Below are 24,011 nucleotides of genomic sequence, written 5' to 3'. Positions count from 1 at the left end.
CATCTGGTTGGACTTGGGCTCGGAGGGCTAGGGAACCTGTGGAGGTTTCCTGGGCTAGGGATTATTTCCTAGTTGGCTGGGAGGTAAATCCAATTGGGTCCGTCAAAAGGAGCGTTCAGTGGGAGCAGCAGGACAAAGGCATCTCCACCAGCCACCGATACAGGTATTCCTCCATAGTTTACTCATGTAAATTTTATTAGAATGTAAATGGTAAAATTTTATTTGTCTAAAAGTCTGGTAAGTGAGTAAACTACTGCCTCTTATTGCATTTAATTTTTTTTTTAGAAATAGATCAGTTAGCAGACCCTAGGATAGGGCTCTTACACATGGTATCAGAGCTTTGGTTCAAAATCTGGACCCAAAGCCCACTAAACCCCAAATACCGATAGAAGGGCTTGAACCTCCGACCTTGTGGCTGTTAAGCTATTGTGGTTAACAGCCACACGCTCTAACCAACTGAGCTATTCCTGCAGTTCCTATTCCTGTAGTTCATTCTCTTGATCCATTAGAGAGGCCTTGAGATCTGCCACTTCCATCTTGCTCTTTTCTAATTCTTCTTTTGTGGCATTGGCCTTAGCTTTAGCTTCTCTCGGAGATGCCATCGATTTACCCTCTCTTTTAGTAGACTGAGCCATGATTTCCTTTGCTTCTAGCTTATACTTCTCAATAGCTTCTTTTCTTCTCTAGCACCATTGTCATTGCTATGATGCAATGGATGTCCATGCTCATCACTGTGCATGTAATGTACATGCATATGCCCACTATCTACTCCTTGAATTTGGGCTCCTTGATGTTTGTGAGGATCTCCCTCATTTTGGCCTTGCATCAGTATCCCATGCATAGGGGCATGGTGTGCAGCTACATGAGCATGTGCATTAACAGCATGGATTGGCGCTCGTCGATCAGGATAGAAACTATGATGTTGGCGGTGGTTATGAATAACTCGAGACTCTGGATCAAGATTGTCTGTGTCCGACATGTTTCTCGCATAGCTATGCACAGTTCAACTAGAATAATCTAGTAAGTTGCATCTGTTAATGGCGGCTGAAGGTGCAAGTCATAGCTTCTTTGACATGTTCTGCCTCCAACCTAGCCTCACTCAGCATTGCTTCAAATTTTCCCTCTGTGGCTTCCAAAGCAGCCCTCAATTGCTCAGAAATTACTAAACCATTTGATATTGGAATCCATAAGCGTGCATGTAGGAAAACATTTTGTAGAGATGTGTATGCCAGACTTTCTTGGTATTCTGCTAGATGCTAAGCCACATAAAGAGCATCCAGCGGTCCTGTTGTATGCCGCTGCTGGTTCTAGCTATGGGTAAAACAACTCTGAACTGGTAACATGGAATGTTTTTGCAACATGGGGTCTGCGTGAATCAATCATGTCCATTTGACTCCTCTCTTATTATTCATGTAAGTCGCAGCAACAACAAAGCGATTCCTCCTTTCCAACGGTGGAGAAGGTAGTCACAAATATAGAGTAGTGGAGTGTTGGCCTTAGTTACAAGTGGTAAGTCTCTTACTTCTATGATTTTTGGAAGCCCCTGTCAACATCAGAATAGTAAAAATGACTGAAATTCCAGTGCTAGAAATCATACAACTGGTCGGGTTAGTGGTTTTAGCTATGTATGTGATTTTCCTGACCGTAACTGATTATAGAGAGCTTGGAAGGCGCAAAACATGTTAGGTATCCTTCCCCTGTTATGGAAAAGAGGTGACTGTGTCAAAATATATTAATTGAATTTAATTTCAACAGCAACATTAGCACTCTTCCGAGTCCAAAGTTGATTCAGAGTTTAACTCTGCTCTTTCAGGAAATTGAGCAGACTCTGGCTCAACCCAAGTCAAACACAGGTCAGAAATGTGAATCACACTTGTTTGCCTATCTATAAAAGACATGGGATTAATTTACAAAATAAACAGAGCTCATTTTTCTTCTTTCAGACTTCCAACACAATTTTACAATAAAAACCTAATAGCCCTGTCAAAGTGTCCAAAATTTGTCAACAAGGTCTTGGTTTGATTGTTAACAATGGGTGGTCATGTTCCTCCCACCAAGGTTCAAATTCCCCAGTCATGGTTTTCCCTTCTGGGTTGTCTCACCAATTCAAGAAAGAAACAAGAATTAAAACCAATATTTGGCCTGTTATCTGCTGAAGTTGTCCCTTAAGAAACTTGTTGGCTTCAAAACCACAGTTGAGGAACGTTGCCCCTATCACTTGCAGGGCTCCTCTCACTTTAATGTCTAGTATTTTTCTGATTCAAGGATGTGTCCTTATGAAAAGAAATTATGTGATTAAGCGTGCTTGGCACAATGGAGACATTTTGTGATAGGCTTGTAGTGAAGTTTCCCACAAGCTAGTGGACACTGTAAGGTTTCCATACACTTGAGCTGTAGTAACTGTGCATGTGGTCGATTATTAGGAAAAGCAAATATTTCCATTTTATAAAATACTTGAGGAATTTTGGTGGTCAAGACTATTATGTACTGAAAGAGTGATATATGGATTCCATGGGAGATGATGAAAAAGTGTTGAGCTATGGTGATGTTGTGTTAAGGAGATCTGATTTGAAGATTCTTCAAGGCCGTGATTATCTTAATGATCGTATCATTGAGTTTTATTTTGCTACTTGTCTTCCTCCACCTCTCCTAAGATCCTTCTTCTTGCACCTTCAATATCATTCTGGATTGTGAATGCCCCTGATGCTAGTAACCTCCAGCAATTTGTTGATCCCTTGAAGCTTCTAGAAAAGGAGCTGGTTATCTTCCCCATCAATGACAATGAAGACTTCAGTGAGGCAGGCGGTGGTTCACATTGGAGTTGCTTGTATACAGTAAGAGAAGGAATATCTTTGAGCATTATGACAGTTCTGCACAGTGCAACGGAGTGTATGGAAGGAAATTATTTGAAAACATTAAGAGTTTTATGGGTCCTCCTGCATCATCTGCCACATTGGCCTTGCATTTCACACCTCAGCAAAGAAATGGCTATGACTGTGGTTTATTTGTCTTAGTCATAGTGAAAGAGTTGTGTGCATGTGAAGGAAACATTTCTGGTGATGATTGGGAAGCTGTCTTGAAGAGCCAAGTGACAGCATCTACAGTTGGAGAGATGAGAAACCAAATTTTAGATATTACCAATAAGCTATCTAGCAAGAGATACAAAACTTGTTCTTGTTGATTTTGATACATTAAAGTGAAGTGCATTCATACAGTATTTGCGTCTTTTTTTTTAGGGTAACTTTTTTCTGGCAAGGCATCATGTTAACTGTTTTATGTAGTTGCAATGTTTAGCTTTGTACAAATGCATTCATGTTAAGTTGCTTCAAAATAACTGCCATCTGTTTTATTAGGAGGCTTATTGTCTTTTTACAACCCAAGATGTTGTGCGGAAAGGCAGCATGATAGATACTTCTAGCAAAAGTTGGCTTTGAGAGAATCTTTGTAAATCAACAACTACACTCATTAATTTCTTAGAATGTGATGCTTGATACATGAATAGAAAGAAATAGTTATCTTTTATAGTCACTGATTATCTGTTTGAAGAAATGCATGACAGATAGGAAGACAACAATATAACTCTAAATATCTTGGCCCCAGTGCTTGAAATCAAAATATTAAATGCATCATCAGGAGCAGCTACCTTTTATGTTTGCTATAGCTGGAGTTGGAATCCAATTCCCAGAGACTTCGAGAAAACTCTTAGAAGATAGGTTGACATGATATGGGCTCTTTATTTCTCGTAATATGAGATAATTACAACGAGAGATTGTGGAAGTACAGAAATATGAAATAATAGATTGCTTCTGAGTTTAAATAACTTATCTTTATTGCCAATAGAGGAGGTACTTTGATGGGTGGAAGGTGCCCTGCTTAGGGTCTGTCTAGAGCTGATCCTTTTACCGCTTTGAGGATGTATGGAATGATGTACGACTCAACATCCCCAAACTAGTTTCACTGATATCGAATGATCTCCAAGATGGGGAGGCTAAGGAACCCACTACTTGGTGTACTCCGTTACTATGCTCATTGCTCTGATTTTATGCATCAACCTAAAAGCATGAGGTGATCGCCCTAGTCATCTCAGGACGAGGTCGCTAGGTTGGAAATGAGATTTGTGGTTGAAGATCACCTCAGCAAAAAGGGTTAGGTGTCTTTGGTCCTAGTATCGAAAGAAAGGAGGGACCCTCTGGAGTCCTTATATAGGCAGTGATAGCATCTAGTGATTTCATGGTACAAGGGGCACCAAAAGAAAAAGAAAAAATGAGGTGCATCTCTATCTTTGGATCCTGTAGGTGGCACATCTGACAGATCCTATTATATTGTGGCATATCATGGTTTGTCTCTATTTGGAGTTGATGAGAACTGACCCATAATTGTTCCAAAGGATATTGAGCGATTGCATCCAATGCCTTCGCATATAAGGGGGGCAGACAAGGATGCCATCACACAGCTCCCAAAAGTGCTTGAGGGTGGAGGTAAGGACCAAGTGACTTGAATGTACAATTTGTAAATGTCCTACAAAGAAGCTCAAAAAAGGCAATATATGGATCAAGTTTGTCGAAGATATGAGCCAATGACCCGAGGCAACTTGAAGCACATCACATCATGGATCAACACATGTGTTTGGTGGGTACCTCATACACAAATAATCATGAATAACATATACACTTTTGTGGTTACAATTGTGGTGAGAACTGCACTTTATAGGCGCTAGGGCTAGAATCTAGACAACCATTTTGGACTTATTACTGTCTGGATTAGCAGTCTTGTAAAGGTTCGGCAATATGCTAGGGCAGCACCACATAGGACAAGTGTCCACTGTCCACTAGGCATGAGTCCTCACTGTTTAGGCCATCTCCTAAAAAAAAAAACCACAGGAGACTTCCTTACACAAGACAAATCCTCCACCACAAAATCAAGAAGGCTAGTGCCTATGGAATCTTCTTTGGGTGATTGTGTCTAGGAATTAATTTGAACAATTGCCAATCTGAAAATGATTTTCTACTCCAGAAAATCACAGACCAGCAACCAAAACACTCAATAAATTAAAGAATAAACCTTTGGAAAAGAACCAAATTGATTGTTAACCACCCTTACTAATCTTAGGATGAATGGCATTGATGTTACCTTTGGTATGAGGCTGAAAAAGACAACTTAGCTTGCTGATTAGACCTGCAAACCTGCAATTGAGTAGAAAAAACACATAAACCAGCAAGTTACAACCTGCAACTCACTTTGGGGCCTCCCCCAAGACTTAAAATGTGCAAGAAACTCATGGCTATGGGTTGGAAGTGTTAATATTGTGAAATATGAATCCAATGAGCCCACTAACACTTCAAAAGATTGAGCATGTAAAGAGATTCAAATCTGAAATTTACTACTCAGTTTTAAGGGTTAAATCCCCACTAGGGTCAATTCCTGATTTTTATTTATGCAGATTTTTTTTATCCTTGCAAGCTTGGGATTGATTATTCACTTCAAATAATGATTGCTAGACTTCTAGAAGTGAAGAAAATGAAGAGGATTGAAGAGATATACCTTTAAATGCAAATCCCCTTGAAAGGACTTCATTTACCATGTGAAATGGTGGCTGTAATTTGTTGTTATAGACCTGCAAAACCATTGGATAACAATGTGAAATTAGCTCTCCCTGCACACACTATATCTTTTGGGGCCAATTAGATAAAACCTTTGAAACGAAACCTAAGTGCCAAAACTAGCTAAATGATGAAAACTTAAGCTAAAGCTAGTAAAATACTTTTTGTTTTTGTGTTTTCTAATTTTTATTTTCAAATAATAATATACAAGTAATTGTAAAAGATCTTGAATTTTGAAATTTGATGAGGTGAAGATGAGACTTACCTTGTGCCCCTCTAATTACCTTTTCCGGTGTCAGATTGTGATCACAACCCTCTTTAAATTAGCCCCTAATTATTTAGACTTGTGAATTTGGAGTGTTTGTCTAAGACTTTCATTGGTGCCCAAATTCAACTAGGTTCAATTCCCTTCGGAATACCTCTGGCCAATGGATCAACTATAGAGCTAGGAGAGAGATAATCTTTTAAGGAGGAATCCTTGATAAGGGTTTGTCCAAAACTCAGATTTTGATAACCATAGTCCAATAAGAAGAAGGTGAGGCGTAATTTCCTAACCTTTCTTGTCCATGTGCTTATGTAGTCCCTCAATGGATCAATCCAATAACTTTGTGTAATTTAGACAAAAACCTGAAAAATATCTTATGAAAGCACAATATCTTTACAAGAGCCAAGAAAAGAGAATAGAAAAACCAATCCACAAATTGTATGCAAGGTGTTGCATCAAAGAAGTTCTTATTATTGCATTAATGATCTCACATTTTCACATCATGCTTTGCTAAGGAAGGAGAGCTCTATATTCATAGATGAGACTTTCAATATCTGTCCTCCTTTTTGCTTCCAAATTGGCTAATTTGTGATCCATAAATTACTTGAAGACTAATCAACAATTAAATTTGTCTTCTACATTGCTCAAAACCCTCTAAAGAGGTGAGATATCGCAACAAATGGGGGCAAAAATACAACTAACGAGGCTTGATTTTGCCTAAACCACAACTTTCTCTTAGATCTTTGCTTGATTTGACTCGAGGTAAAATTAGGTGTGCTTGGAATCATCAAGGACCTTCTCAATTGGCTCAATGCTCTTCTAAATTAACCTTGGCATCCTCCCAATGGCTAGTAGAGGTCCAATGATTAACTTGCTTGTAAACTTTTCACAACTTGCTCCACAAGGCTCCAATGTCTCTCTTTAGAAGTTTGACTTGGCCCCTTTGCTTGAAATAAGATGCTTTCTTCCCTTTTCTCAAGTAACTTGTTGTTTACTTTGAATAAATTGACTTTGCTTGACTTTCCAAACTTATCTTGATCGAAAAGTTCTTTTGACTTGGCTTGGAAGGCTTTCCTAGTCTCCACATGTGTGGTTGACCCCCTAGAAAAATAACCACAAGCACAAAACTCCACCACCCTTGTTGATATGAAGATTTCAAAACATGGGTTCTTGTAAAAAAATTGTAGATGACTTTTGACTGCTCACTTGTCCCATTTGACCAAGATTTGACCTACAAAAGCCTCTTAGAAGCCCACATGTGCCACAAAAGGAGGATGCCCCCCTTTGAACGAATATAACTTCCTTTTGGATCATCATTTGAAAAAAAAAATCCTTTTAGCTTGGGAAGGAGATATATTGCTAATCAATTTTAGCCTTTGTTGACCAAGAACCTTAGAACCTATGCGTTAGGATTCGCAAACTGCCTTGGGAACTACAAATTGTTGGAAAATGTGAGACTGCCATGATGAACAACATACTTGTTTACAAGAGAGTCTTTGTGTAGGTTTCATACCTACCCTAGTGGTGTGATTCCTATAGGATGGATTGTACAATCGTGCGTTACGTTCCACATGTTAAGTGCAAGATGTGACCACATTCTTCATACAATTTTTTTTTTTTTGAAATTGTTTTGAGAAGCATGCCCCAAGGTCAGTGTTTTAATGCATAACATGGACTTCCTTTAGCTTAGGTGATAGGTTGTAGATTTATCTATCAAAATTTTCCCAAACTTTCACCTGATCTGACCCCTTTTCCTCAACATGCACAACAAGAACCATTAGCATCCATATATAGCTTTATAATGGAGCCAGCAATTTATACCCAAAATGTGTCCCAATCAAAAAAGGGGAGTTAGTTCTATTTTACATACGAGGGTGGGTTTTAATTCTGTTGATAGTAGATTATTGTTATTCTTATTTAAGATATAGTAGATTTTCCATTCGGATAGTAGGATTATATTTCAGATAGTATATTTGTCATTCTTCGTGGAGGAAGTTGTAATAACAAATCTCGAGTCTATGAAGTAAATGACTATGAAGCACAGGAATTCAGATTAGGATGTGATGAAATATCCTACATGTCACATTAATGATTATTCTATGGGTGGTGGAATTATCTAGTAAAAACATAGATTGAATACCATGGACTTGTGTAAGGCTTACTGTGATAGTTGTTTTAATGATCTTAAATTAAATGAGAAGATCAATTCGTAGAGAATTTGGGATTTTAGAATGGAAGCTTATTTAGTCAATAAAAGACCAGTGAAAATATTAGGATACACTTTTTCCCTTATTCTAGTGTTTAATAAAAATGCCGTGAAAAATAATATGTCTTTAGTTTTGGATAAAAGGGACCCTCAACTTTCTTCGCAACTTTTGTGGTCACCGGCCACTTTTCAAAGGAGTAGGAATCCTTAGAAATGTGGTGCCATTTAGAGGGGAAATACTAATAGCAACAGGGCAAAGACAATTATTCCATTCGTTTAATTATTTCTCATTTGTTTGGTCATATTGTGAGCTGCAATATATATCATGAAATTGTTTTAGTACTAGTAAACACTGATTAAATATATAAAACCTTTGACATTTAGAGGACATTTCTCTCAATTTAAAAAAAATAAAAATAAAGTATGAAAATCCTGAGGGAAACAATTTCTGAAGTTTTGAGTCTTTTATTTTCAAGTTAACTAATTGGTTTGGAAGATGAAAAGCTAGAAAATTGGAAGAGTGAGACTAAGGTATTTATACTAGTGCCTTCTAATAGAATTGATAGTGCACTAATCAGTTGCTTGCCAATAGTTTGGTTTTGGTACCACCTTATAGCATATCTGGGTTCAAATGCTATTTTCCATGGGGACATTGAATCTATTTCAACTCTAATTATTATCAAGGGGTTCCACAAGGTTGTCACATGAGCATTTGTGATGTCCATTTTGACTTAGAAAAACTAACTATGTTAAGGTTCTATGTTGCAGTTGCATGTTATATATTTATGAACATTGTGTAATATTGATGCATTTGGTTGAACATGTGAAACTACTTAGGCTTGATTTTGATGATGGAAACATTTGATGTATGAATTACTTGGTGATGATTTATCTAGTACATGACTTATCAGAGCTATTGTTGTTTCATGTATGGCTTAAGTGGATATGATTTATCTAATGAATGACGTAGTGAAATTATGATTGTTTCCAGTATGAACTACAAAATTGACACGTGGATACTAGATTTAATAGTGTGATGATTATACGTCTTGTTGTTATATAAATGCATGAATGAGAGCTAACCCGCAGGGGGAAAGAACTATATGATAGCCGAGAGCTACTCTTCCATTGAGGGAAGGTCGATACATCTCATGGGGAAGGTATAATGCACATTGTTCTATTACATTTGGTATCTACTTGATATGCACTCTTATGACATGAGTAAAATACAAATGACAGGTAGCAAAGACTACCAGACTGGATTATTCGATGACAAGTCCAACCAGCTCTGCAGTGTGGTCCGTGTTAGGGCGTTGACCCTAGTTCTGAAGTAGGGGTGGAGGCATTTCCCACCATGTATCCTCTGAAACCTGGAATTGTGGGAGGGCAATGGTGGACACGCTCCCCTAGACGTGTGATGACGATTGCCAGTTGCCTGCTGGGGAAGTTAGGTCGATATATTCGATGCTTCCACCATGTCAGTTTTATCAGTGGTTAGTATGGCCGTTGCCACTGATAAAGCAGCAGAGGATGGATAGGGTGGGAATGGAAGTAGGTCAGGATGGATAGGAGGATATAGATCAGTTGGAGACTCTTGATGGGAAGTAATGTCATTGTCTGACTTATCAAATTTTAATGCTATAACTCTCTCTGGTTTTCTATGCTTTCAAACTCCTTGTATCTTTTCATTCTAACTTCGGGACGAAGTTTTTTGAAGGAGGGGTGTATGTAATGCCCCACTTAAATCTTATCCTGCAAATTTTGTTAATGTTTACATTATCTGAAAATATTGAGAAATATTGGTCTAATATAAAATTCGTGATTTCTATTATTCAATTTCCCAACTTACCTTCTCAAACTGAATCTTAGGAAGTATATGGTCTCCTTCCATTATTTCAAATAATATATGTATTCATCTTACATTCCCCAATGTACCCTCACATTTACTAGGGAGAAGACATGGTCCTCTCCATTTAATTACATCTCGCATTCCCCAATGTACCCTCACATTTACTTCGGATAAGACATGGTCCTCTCCAACTCATTATCAATATATATAAATTCATCTCACATTCCCCAATGTACCCTCACATTTACTAGGGAGAAGACATGGTCCTCTCTATTTGATTACATCTTACATTCCCCAATACCCTAATAATTTACTAGGGAGAAGACATAGTCCTCTCCATATATATATATATATATATATATATATATATATATATTCATCTCACATTCCCAAATGTACTTTCAGATTTACTTGGGAGAAGACATGGTCCTCTCCCATTAATTTCCCAATTTTATATTCATGTCACATTTCCAAATGTACTCCCAACTTTACTTGGGAGAAGGGAAGTCAACTGTAAGGATGGATGAGAAGTTAATGACATTAATGAGGGGTGGTTGAGATGGAGAAGAGAGGGAGGATATAAAAATGGAAGGGGGAAGGGAGAAAAGGGAGGGCGGGGGGTGGGGTTGGAGGTCTTGCTTATGATTGTGGGGTTGGTTGTGATTTGAGGACTTGTTGTGTTTTTTGGAGACCTTAGGAACCTGTGGAGGTTTCTTGGGTTGTTGAGAGGAGGGAAATATTGTTATCTTGGTCTGGTTCATTCATCTTGGACACACACATTACATCTGGTTGGACTTGGCTCGGAGGGCTAGGGAACCTACGGAGGTTTCCTGGGCTGGGGATTATTTCCTAGTTGGCTGGGAGGTAAATCCATTTGGGTCCGTCAAAAGGAGCGTTCAACAGGAGCAGCAGAACAAAGCATCTCCACTAGCCACCGATACAGGTATTCCTCCATAGTTTACTCATGTAAATTTTATTAGAATGTAAATGGTAAAATTTTATTTGTCTAAAAGTCTGATAAGTGGGTAAACTACTGCCTCTTATTGCATTTAATTTTTTTTTTTAGAAATAGATCGGTTAGCAGACCCTAGGATAGGGCTCTTACAACACTAATGCATTGGGTGCCCTCGAAGCGTGTATGCGAACAATGCATAGTTCATGTAATCCTCAAAGATTTCATGTCTTCCACAGGAGTCTACAATGCCAACCGCATGTTTGACCAAGGTTACTTGGCCTCCACCATCGTATATTTTATGTGATAAGTTATCCCAGAGATCTTCCGAGACTACACAGTTGTTTCCATAAGACATACACTATGAAAGAGAAACTTTGTAGTTAGTCATGATAAGTATGCAGAGATTCAAAACAGATTGTGAGGACTCAGCTTGTCATCTGGCCCTCCTTCTAGCGCCAGAAATGTTGACGGTGCTAGAACCACCAACATTCAGGGGATCTCCCCGGTATGAAGTACCAAATATGCCTCACACCATTTGGTGTAGGATTCCCATCCGGTATGATGGCCAGGTTGCCATTATCTGAAAGATATACCTTAGCTCTTGCTTGTCAGCACATGATAGTGGTTTGCTTTGTCTTCGAACAACGAGGTTCGCATGCCTGGTGAGTGCTAGTGTTACTTGTGTCAAGGTTCTTTCACCGCAGAGGGAGATGGTGGAAGTGAGTCTCTAGTCAAAAGGGAAGAGTCCCAACTTTATCAGAGACATAAAACACAGTAGGACATGTGCAGCTTCTGGCGGAGCAGTCCACATGGATGCGGCAGTCACAAACACACAATGAATGGATAGCATGTACAACACCCAGCGAAATAGTCCACACGAGTGTGATGGTGGTTATAACAAGTTTATGGGAATGGTTCTATCTACTGTTCGATGAGGTAGCCCACATGGGCAAGACAATGTTAACAACTTATACAACACATTTTCATAAGCAGATGTATTAGAACAACCGAAATAGTTCAACTGTTTTAACACAGGTTAAAGCAACACACATTACAAGTGTTCAAAGAATATTCTTACAAACAATTACAATACATGTGTGAAAATGTGTTGGTCTGTTAACAGGCTCCTGAATTAAGTGAAAGTTCCAAGACACATCGGTACACCATACATCACTAACCCCGTAAGCGGGGCATTGGAACCACTCCTTGCTCCTCAAAGAAAAGATTACAGATTCTCAAGGCTATGTGGGAGGAGCCAAGGTGAAAAGTCTTTTGCATGTACAAATGAGGGGTATTTATAGCCAAGGGTGAAGCTGACCCTTGTGATTGTTCAACTTCTATCATGACTATTTGACTTGCACGACTCTTCAACTTTACATGTGGGTCCCTTGGAATTCCATGTTACATTACATTGATTACAATAGTATGGCCCACATTAGTGATGTGGCCGAGATGACTCATGACACAACTTGACACGACAGTGCTGGTATGTTCATGTTTCTAGTGCGATGTCGAGCTGCAATGTTGTTGAGTGATGGATGTGCTCTTTATGTATCATAGCTTCATCTCTGCATCGCAAGGTGTGCGAAGTCTTCAATGGTCTTGGTGTTTGCTTGATGTTTGCACATACATCTTCCTCCTTTGCTTGTACTTTGACATGCTTCATGCGTTCGTCCATTCGCGAACAAATCTCCTCGCATGCATTCCTTATTCATCTGTTCACGAAACAATTTCCTCACATGCATTCCTTGTTCGTCTGTTCGCAAACAAATATCCTCACATGCATTCCTCGTTCATCTGTTCACGAATGAATCTCCTCCCATACTCTCCTTGTTCATCCCATTTGTTTTCGTGTCATGTCTCATCCATATACCTGCATCTGCAATCACTCATGATGAGATGACATCAAATCTAGAAATCCCCTAGTCTTCCATGATGCATTATCCTTCGCTTTCAGATGCAGGTGACCGAGAGAGAGGACAAGGCTCTTGAAACTGCACAAGGTAGATTTCAAGCCAGGATGTGGGCTTTGGGCATTGTCGGTGAAAATTGCGAAGAGGTCACTGGGAGACTAGGATGGACAATCCGGATCAACCGTGACTGTCCACGGGATGTAGCTCGACTGGAGGGCATATCTACGCAATTTTTTTAAGGGAAGCAATGTAGGAAGTAGAGGGGTTGGCAGCAAAAACTGCGCAATTTCTCTAGAGAGATGGCAGCGAGCTGCAAGAGTCTTGCTTGGAAAAATTACGCAATTTTTCTGGGGAGATGGTAGCGGGTGGCGAGAGTCTGCTGGAAAAAAATATGCAATTGCTGGGAGGCTGGACTGCTAAACATCCCATCATAGTTTCTGAGCTAAGCGGGAAGCTAGGCAGCTTGGAGACTGCTCATGGAAATTGTGTAGTTTTCTGGGTGACCAACAGGTCAACTGACTGGCTGGAAAAACTGCGCAATTTTTTGAGGGAGACAGTATGGACACATGTTTTTTGTCCGACATGTCTACATAGTTTCTTCAATCAGTGGAGAGGTCATGATTTGCAGCTTTTGCGCATTTTTTTGGGGGAGTGAGTCTCGGGGTCACTACCCGGTCAAAATCTCTGGTTGACTAGCTGGTGGCTTGGTTGATGTGCTTGCAGGCAACACAAATTGAAATGGCTTGTTGAGCAAGTTCTGCAATGTTCTGGGTGACAGTCAGTCTGGTCGATTCCAGGATTGCGCAGTGCAGGCTACCTGGGTGATAGCCTCAAGCTCTCATAATTATGGGCAACACTACATGATCACTGAAGGCTGAAACTATGCAATGCAGCTCAGCGAAGGTCCAACTGTTGGAGGTTGATCTGGTCATCAGAATTTCAGCAAAATGACTAAGTGTGTGGGCGAGTGAACTTGTGCATACATGACCTTGTGAACACACACTCAACATGACTCGATGACAAGACACCTCAAACCATCAAGACAACATATACTCAGTGTGACTGACCAACGGTGCGAGCGACAAGCACGACACTTATGATAGATCGTTGAATGACCGCGACGACGCTTGCGCGATAGTGCATACAACATCGTGTGTGAGTGTGATAGATGTGTACATGGTGAACACAACTCAAACACAACCTTCAACATCACCAGAACGAGGTCGCAAGCATGACATAGAAATCAACACACGGAAGACGAGAGTTGGTCGAATAAGTTAAAAAGAAGCAAGACATGTAGAAGAAACACATAAGATGACTTTTCGCATTTGCGCACACGCATGTTATTGAGGGCCAGGTGATATGACAATGACAAGTAGTCCTACAAACTCAACTAAGATGTGTAATTCGAAAGATGTTCCTTACTTACCATACTTACCATCAAGATGATCATGCATCCGATAGAGTTTGCATGCGGTCTTGATCTTTTCCATTGATTGGTTCCTTGGTCCTTCTCCTCAACTTATTGGAAGAGATTTCAGCATGTCACCCTTTCCTGTAGTCACTGAGAGGTAGATCTGCGCAATTTTAGTGGACAGTGACTGTTGTTGGGATGAGGCCCTAGGAGTCTCGTCTGCGCAGTTTCTGCATGCAATACAACTTGGAAAACACTGCACAGTTTTGAGGCTCAAAGCACTAATGCGGGACAGGGGTCCTGGGAGGACACCTCTACACAATTTCTGAGTGCATTGCAACTCAACTTCTTTGTGCATTTTTGGAGAGAATTGTTGGCTTCTTGACTACTCTGTGCATTTTTGGAGAGCAATGTTGGTTGGGGTCTCTGTGGGTTGCGGGGTTGCAGCAGGCAAGGGAGGTTTGTGTCTTTGTGCACTTCGGGGTTTCAGAAGGCAAGGGAGGAAGCTTGATGGTTTCAGCAGCAAAGTGCACAGTTTCAGGAAGCTGGATGAGGCTAGGTTGGTTGGGAAAATGGCTAAGTGTGAGATCAGTGAAACATATGTGAACATTGATAGCACTCGATTGTGATCACACACAGACACTTAGTGACACAACGAAGACCATCCAGAATACATCAGACATACTTTGCTTGATGCAACAACCTTCATGACGTGAGTACGTGAGGTGAGTGTGAAACATGTCTATGTGATGACAATCACTCATACGCACACAATTCCCTTGAAGAAAGACAACATTCCCTTTGCATGACAAACAACAACCCCTATGCCCAAATATGACACATGATGCATGAAGATGAGAATATGGACAAATCTTAAGATCAAGGAGGGGGGTTTAAAATCATCAGCTTACCAACAAGCGACCATGGATGATCGCTTGCAGGATCTAAGGTAGGCTTCGAAATTTGCATGCGAGCCAAAATTTTGGAGGGTGGTTGTAGCCGCTACAAAAACTTCTAATGAAATCTTCATGTCGTCAACATCATCAAGACAATTATGACAATCATTCTCTATATCATCATCAACATTGGGTAATGATGCCTCATCACTACCACCCTCATATTTTGCATGAGATTACGATGATAAGCTCATAACCTTTTCTATCAAAATCCCCATAACCTTCTCATGTTGCAACATAATAGACTCCACATGGTCTAATCTATGATGTGCCTCAATGCTTATTTGTCTATCCTTCACACGAATAGATGTCGTCCTTGAATCTAGATCGATGTTAGCTCTCACTGTATGAACTACCACTCGATCATGTCCTAAGAGAGGCAAAAATCTCTCTATATGATAAATTGCCACATTTCTCTCTCCTATCAAGAACTCTAATCCCAATACAGCATCATAGTCATCCAACTGTATAATAGTGAAGCCAATATTCCCATTCCAATATCCTATTTGAATGGGTACATCCTTGACTGTTATGAGTACTCTCATGTCCTCAAAGTTTATTTATTTGAAGAACATGTGAGTTAATACAATCAACAAACCCAACTGTTTCACCACATATTCCCGCATAAAGTTGTGAGTCACACCACTATCTACCATACCAATCCATTGACTCCTATTAATATCAACGATCACTAAGTTCATTCTATTTTGCACAAAACCTATATCGCTACCACATACGAATTTTCTTCTTGCTCCATAGCAACTAATTTATGCTTTAATGGAAAATTCTTTCCCATATGATGCTTTACACAGATCCAACATGAAAAAGGCTTCTTCTCTTTCCCTTTTTTCTTGTTTCGGTCCATCTTATTTTGAACACTTCCCCTTTCCTTTGTCATCCTTCTTCTTTCCCTTTTCACCATCATTCTCTCTTCCTTATATCTTCGCTTCACTTTGAAAATCCAAAAGCTTATCTATAGTGGTGATAATTGTTGCAAGAGACTACACATTCTACCTTATCGGTTCATCCTATTCCCATGGTTGCAATCCAATCATAAAACGAAACAACCAATCCTCCTCTAATCTATCCTTAATCTCCATTGATTTGGGATATTTATTTCTTGTGATTTTTTCATAATTGCATGTAAGAGCATGTAAAAACCATACATGCAAAGAAGCAACATAAAGGAGACCATAAAGACACTGCACACAATGTTTCATAATAGAGTTTGTCCAATGTGGACTATGTCTCCAGGCCCAACTCAAAGTGGGGAGGCCTCTTCACTCATCTCAGCAAAAATGAAAATAAGTACATAGAAAAATACATCATTATACCTCCAATCCTAGGAGTGACCTGAAAATGGGTTGCTCATATCCAAAAACAGACTGCACCAGTAAAATCGTGGCGAAATTATGAGTCAAATGAGTGTAAACTTAGTTGGGTTATGTCATTGTCACTTTTGGACCTTCTATATGGAATATTCCTGGGAATATACCCTTCTCGAAGTGTGCGCACATAGGGTTCCACCTACGCCTAGTTTCGTCAGCCTCTCTGAATTTCGTCGAGCTCCGTTTGGTTCCACTCCGCCAACTCCCCATTGAATGTGTTAGGGGCTTGTTTATATGTGTAGAAATTCCTTGTATATTCAAACTTCTTATTTAATATTCTAAAACAAAAGACTTGAATCTACTCAACTCATTCACGGAAACAATTAAACAATCACGAAATCATGAAGAATACAAGAGAAAGAATTCAATCAACACATTACACAATGATTTCCTGGGGAAAGCCACAACTAAAAACCCCTGCTATCTGTATATTGCATTAGTTAGAAAATATGAGAAGATTACAATGCTTTTCTCAAGCCTGAGCAACCTCTGCACTATCTCTATCTATCTCACAACTTCCTAGACAAGCCCATGCCAATACTTAACCAATTTTCTACTTGCCCAAGTCCCTATTTCCTTGCGTTGTTTCCTTGGGAATCAACCCCCTATTAATTAGGGAAATTCCTCAAAGGAGTTACACGATCAATCATAGACCTTCCTCTGAGTGCATGCACCACCTGTACAATTCGGATGATTACACGACTGATATTACACTGTCCTTGAACTCCAATCTCAACTGGGTAACTCTTAGATCTAGCATGCATGATTTATTTATGAGTGAACCATCAGTTTACTGGTTGATCATTGCAGGAAGCACCACACCACACCACACTGTAGGTAACACCACACTACTATACCTCCCACTAGTTTAACTGACTTTAACTCAGTTAAACTAAATTAATTAATTACAACTCAAAATAAACTAAACCAGGGCTCCTATAATGTAGGAGACACTATACATGACTCAAGTTAGACCCTCAACTCGAATTAAATGAGACAACGAAGTCAAATTAACTTAGTTAACTAATATAAGTTGTCATGAGATGTGGAAATACAATTTTATTCCCAATTTAATTCAAGGATAAAATTAAATTAGGATTTTCTTGTTGCATTTTCAACACTGCCTCTCAACAAGAAATGGATTATCTGCTACCTCGATCCTACCTCTATGAAACTCGAATTTTCATCTTGACAATGACTTTGTCAAAATATCTGCATCATGTTCTTCTGTAGGAATGTACTCCAACAACATGATTATCCTCTGCACACAATCTCGTAGATGGTGATACCAAATATCGATATGCTTGGACCGATCATGAAAAACTGGATTCTCAAAGAGTTTGATACAACTCTGATTGTCACAATAAATCACTATAGGATCCATCTACTAACCAAATAACCCACCAAGGATCTTCCTCATCTAGATAGCCTCACAAGTTGCTTGACTAACAGCCATGTACTCTGCTTCTACTGAACTGAGTGCAACTGATCTCTGCTTCCTGCTATACTAAGAAATTGTTGTTGACCCAATACTAAAGATTCCCCCTAACCTGCTCTTCCTTTCGGATGGACTCCTTGCATAATATGCATCTGTGAAGCCTTGAAGCTTCACTTCCTTTGTCTATATGTACCAAAGACCAAACTGAGTGGTTCCTTTGAGGTATCTCAACACATGTTTAGTTGCCTTCCAATAGAGTTTGGTTGGCTTAACCATTGCTTGACTAAGTTGGTTAAATGCAAAACATATGTTCGATCATGTGTTCACCAAATAGATTAGTGAACCCACAAGCTACCTGTAAATAGTAGCCTCTACTACTTCACCTAAAGTAACATCTTCCTTCCTCCAAATCCTTGCTAGAGGAGTCTCCATGGGTTTGTTACTCTCCATGTGGAACTTCTTCAGTATCACGTTGGCATACTTTCCCTGAGAGAAAAACATTTCCTCATCTCCTTTCCATACTTATGTACCAAGGAAATAATGCATGAGCCCCAGGTCCTTCATCTCGAATTCTCTTGCAAGATCCTCTTTGCAAGATTTTACCAACTTCTCATCACCTGTTAGAATTAAATCATCGACATATAATACTATAATCAATAATTTACCTTCAACCACAATATGGTAAAGGTTTGCATCTGCTTCACTTTTGGTGAAACCCAACCTGGTGAAATAGTTGTCAATCTTGGTGTACTAAGCACAAGGTGCTTGTTTCAATCCATACAATGCTCACTTGAGTCTGCACACATGCGACTCTCTGTTGAAGGTATAAAATCCTTTCGGCTGCTCAATGTACACCTCTTCCTCAATCACTCCGTTGAGGAATGTTGTCTTCACATCCATCTGATATATCTTCCATCCCATTTGCGCTAAAAGTTCTAGAATAGATTTGATTCAAGAGTACCTTGAAACAGGAGAAAAGGTCTCCTCCTAATCAATTACCTCCACCTGAGAGAACCCTTTGGCCACAAATCTGGCCTTCTGTTGCTTACTTACCACACTCCCTTTTGTTGCTTACTTTACCTTGTAAATCTATCTAGAAGTCACCATTGACTTGTCTGTTGGTCTTGGGACCACTTCCCAAACAATGTTTATGATAATGGAGTCATACTCCTAAACCATGGCATCAATCCATACTATTTTTTTCACTACTTCCTCAAATGAGGAAGGCTCAATCTCTACATTCTCTCTCATCAAATCCATGTAGCCAGTGTACTGATCTAGTGACCTCCTCTGCCTGGTTGTGATGTGGGTGCTCCCACATTCTCTCTAGAATCATACATCAATCTTTGAGCCTCTCTCGTGTACTTCCTCCCATGTCTAGAAGTCTCTGCATGAGTGGGTGCTTCCACTCTCTTCTCCTCTGCATGTGGCTGCTCCACATCATCTTGAGGTCCTTCGTTTGGAGCTAAAATCTCTTCATCTCCATGCAACTGAAGCTCCCTCTCAAGGGAACATCTCATGGCCTTCTTTTCATTGAACTTCACATCTAAGAACCACTATCTTCCTATGAGATGCCAGGTACACCCAATAGTTGTGAGGTGTATCAGTGTACCCCACGAATATGCCCAACTTAGTTGTTGGTTCTAGCTTTTTCCTTGCATCCTTGGTAAGATGACAGTAAACAGATGAACCAAAGATCCTGAAGTGTGCCACATTGGGTTTCTTACCTAAAAATTCTTCTTCTTGCGTACTCATCCAGAGAATATGATGAGGACTTACGTTCTGTACATATACATCTATGTTGCATGATTCATCCCTCAAGTGCAATGATATGCCCTGATAATGCAACATTGCTCATTCAGTTCCCACAATACTTTTGTTCTTCCTTTTAGCCACCCCATTCTACTATGGGTTACGGGGTGTTATTAACTCTCGTCGAATTCCTTCTGATGCACAAATTCGACACATATTCTCCACTGTTATCACTCCTGAGAGATTTAACTTTCCTACCAATATATTTCTCAACAAGTGCTTTAAATTCACAAAATTTAGTGAACGTATGATCTTTGTTCTGCATGAAGAAAATCCAACACTTACGAGAAAAATCATCTACAAATATTACATTATACTTGTGGTTGGTGGTGGAGGTTTTCGAGAACGGTCCACACACATCTGAGTGAACTCTTTCAAGGATCACTTACGCTAGAATGTCCTTATCATGAACGGAATATTTGGTGTACTTCCCCAGTGTACACCCTTTTCATTTATCCCTCTGCTCTAGTGTACCCTTGGGAAGTCCTGAAGAAATATGTTGCATGATCTTCAAAGCTCCATGGTGCAAGTGACCCAATATTCTATGCCACAACTCACCGACGTCTCAGCTTTGCACCTTCTCTGCTTTTGTACTCAAAGAAGCATAGTCTTCTACATCCAATTTTTATAGGTTCTTTACCCGAACCTCAATCTGCTTCACTTGTCCTAAGGCTATGTGTCGAAGAAAAGCCTTTCCTGTGCTAAATATCACATCGTAGCCACGGTCCTCCAACATGGCAACTAAAACCAAATTCTTCTTCAAACCTGGAACATACACAACATCTTTTAGTGTGAGAGGAGAACCACACTCCCTCTAAACGGTAACAGTATCAATGTCAGTCGTGTTGTACCTCCCATCATCTCCCATTTCAATGTGCATCTAGATGTCCTTCTCCTCCAAGTCACTGAAGAATTATTTGATGGGAATGAGGCTCCACTATCTATATACCACACCCTACCCATCACCGATGTCACCATGCAAGCGATGAGTGTGAAATCCAGCTCAAATTGTGAAGCAAGAGCTTCACCTTCCACTCCTCCCGAGGGCTTCTTATCATCCTTCTTATGCGGACACTTCATGGCATAGTGTCCCAGCTCATGACAATGAAAACATTTAATCTTCGACAAGCCCTTCTTCTTGCTTCCCTCACTGGAATCTGATTTGGAATGGGCTGTATTCCCTTTCCCTTTATTTCCCTTTCCAGCTAAGGCACAATTATCCTCATAATCATGCTTGGATGAGGATCCATCTCTGTTGTTACATCGAATCTCTTCTTGCACCAAGTCAGACAACAAACACTCCCACTCTAGTAGCTTCTCCCTCCCATTTACTAAGTCCTAGTAGTTGTGCCAACTCTTGGGAATGCCTAGAAGTGCTACGTTGACTATATCATCTTCAACAATTGTAATACTAACACTTCCAAGCTCATCCCAACATTGGGTAAACTTGGTCAAGTACATTGGTATTGTGTCACCCTTCTCCATCTTGATTTTACTGAGCTTGTCCTTTAGTGCCAACTTCCTGTGGTCATTGTTTTTTGAAATAGGTTTGTCAAGGCCTTCCACATTGCATCTGGAGTCTCTTTACCATGGAGGTTCGAGATAATATGATCTTGAACTCATTCTAGGATAATCCTTCTCGCCTTTGCAACACATTTTCTCCACTCTGCTATATCTTGAGCATCAACTGCTGGAGGCTTAGGAATATCTTTGTCTATGAATTCCTTAAGCCCATTTTCTTCCAACACTGCCTCCATCTTGTCCTTCCAAGAAATATAGTTCGAACTACCCTCAAGGGCATATTCAACTCTCAATCCGTAGAATGACATCTTGCTGGCTTTGAATTACGATACTGCAAATTCGATTTCACCTGCAAAAGACAAACTCGTATTATCCTCTTCTAGATTGATTTATTCTCTGATACCATGTAGAAATTCCTTGTAGATTTAAACTGCTTATGTAATATTCTAAAACAAAAGACTTTAGTCTTCTCTACTTATCATCGGAAACAATTAAACGATCGTGAAATCACGAAGCATATAACAGAAAGAATGCAATCAACACATTACACAATGGGGAGCCCCAAGGGTTAGCTCAGTTGGTCAAAATCAGTGCCTCGCCAATCGGGAGGTCACAGGGTCCATTCTGCCCGAAGCCCTTGGGGTTAGGCCTTGCTAGTGGGCCGCGAGGCTAGATTCCCTTCGGGGTCGATCAGCCTAGATTTTTCTGTGGATGTAGCGACCACCCATTGACCAAGGTGTCCATGAACCACAGCCAAAAAAAAAAAACACATTACACAATGATTTCCTGGGGACAACCACAACTAAAAACCTCTTCTATCTATATATTGCATTAGTCATAAAATATGAAAAGATTACAATGCTTTGCTCAAGCCTGAGCAACCTTTGCACTATCTCTATCTGTCTCATAGCTTCCTAGGAAATCCTAGGCCAATATTTAACCAATTTTCTGCTTGCCCAAGTCCCTATTTCCTTGCGATGTTTCCTTGGGAATTATCCCCCTATTAATTAGGTAAATTCCTCAAAGGAATTGCACAATCCATCATAGACCTTCCTCTGGCTGCATGCACCACCTGTACAATTCAGATGATTGTACAAATGATAGTACATTGCCCCTAAATTCTAATATCAATTGGGTAACTCTCATATCTGACATGCATGAGTTATTTATGAGTGAATCATCAGTTTACTAGTTGATCACTGTAGGCGACACCACACTACATTGTAGGTAGCACCACACTACTAGACCTCCCACTAGTTCCTCTAACAATACTGAATTTAACTCATTGTAAGGATTGGGTCGATGTTTCGAACCAGCTAATGTGGTTCATCCTCAAGACAAGGTGAGAAACCAATCGGTCTAAGAGAATAAATAGCAGGGATGCATCAATGTGTAGGGTAAGCCGTTCAAAATTAGCCATTGGTGAAATATATTTATGCATTTAGTACCAATGCTTCTTTCGTTGTAGGATTGGGTTAAATTATTGAGTTGAGTTGTTTTTCAAGTTATTTACAAAGTCACAAGCATGATGCATCCTTAGAATAGATTTTAAAATTCATATTCATCATTGAGCTACTTGGATTGGTTTACTAGTTCACAAATCTAGAATTTCTGGAAGTCCCTTGTAGCAAAAAGTAGTAAATTTATGTTATTTTTTAGAACATGTTAATAAGATTCAATTAAGTTTATTCCACTTGGATTATGTCATAAAAAAATTCAATTTAATAACAAAATTTACCCCAATGCATTTTCACTTGATTAGGTTAGACATTTGATAGGTTAACTAGCTCACTAGTTCTTGAATTTCTAGTTTTTAGAGTAGTAATTTTCTGTTATTTTTTAGCACTTGTTGTCAGAGTTATTTTGGAGTGATTCCACCTGGAATGGTGTCCTAAGACATCCTATTTAATAACAAAATTTGTCCCATCGTATTTTCATTTGATTTACTTAGTCATTCGGTGAATTATCTCCTCCTGTAGCAATTTTGTTTCGCTTGTAGCAACCTCCTGTAGCACGTGTAAACTTGACCAGATTTGCTCCAAAAGCTTGGTTTTTGTCTCTTAGGCTTGAATCATAACCCCTAGGCTCTAAATCCATGATTGAGGAAGAATAAACACCAATTAGGACATGCCTTTTTACAAAGTAGATTAGGCCTATTTATTTGAATTCATGCTCTTAGGATTTCAATTACAAATTGTTGTTCTTTCCTAGGATTAATTTCTTTTCAAAGTAACATTTCCATTTCTGCAATTAGTTTAGGCTTTGATTTCATGACATTCACTCCATTACATCAGATCAACAAAAGAAGGACACATTTTATGTTGCACATATAGTTCCGACACCTCTTAATTTTGTACGAACCTCGGGTTGATAATTTAAGTTGAGAACCTTGGAAGTTGCAACATCCTTGATGCAATACGAGGGCTCATTACCAATAACAAAACCTATGCAAATGAGACATAGTCTTTCCTACACCAAAATGACTAGACACAAGAGAAGTGTGAGCTTCTCGAATTACATGGAATCTTTCACTTGTAGGAATGCATACCTTGCCAAGGTGGTAAAGTAGTTTGCCCTGCAAATGGTAGTTTTCCACCTGTAATCCATGGGTTAGCTTCTCATGAACTTCTTTAAAATCTTCATCAATGGCATATTGTTCAACATAGATTTCATGAGATAAAGGAGTATTTTTCA

General features: G+C 39.5%; 1 pseudogene; it reads left to right on the top strand.

The window, feature by feature from the left end:
• The first annotated feature begins 2,465 nt into the window (after nucleotides 1–2,465).
• LOC149180142 (NEDD8-specific protease 1 pseudogene) lies at nucleotides 2,466–3,181 on the top strand (annotated as a pseudogene).
• Nucleotides 3,182–24,011: the final 20,830 nt, after the last annotated feature.

The sequence above is a fragment of the Pinus tabuliformis genome, chromosome 3_2 (assembly GCF_031772625.1).
Source record: "Pinus tabuliformis cultivar Carrire ecotype Pingquan chromosome 3_2, CPIR1, whole genome shotgun sequence".
NCBI lineage: Eukaryota > Viridiplantae > Streptophyta > Pinopsida > Pinales > Pinaceae > Pinus > Pinus tabuliformis.
The sequence above is the reverse complement of the archived record's forward strand: the minus strand, read 5'-3'. Positions and strand labels throughout refer to the sequence as shown.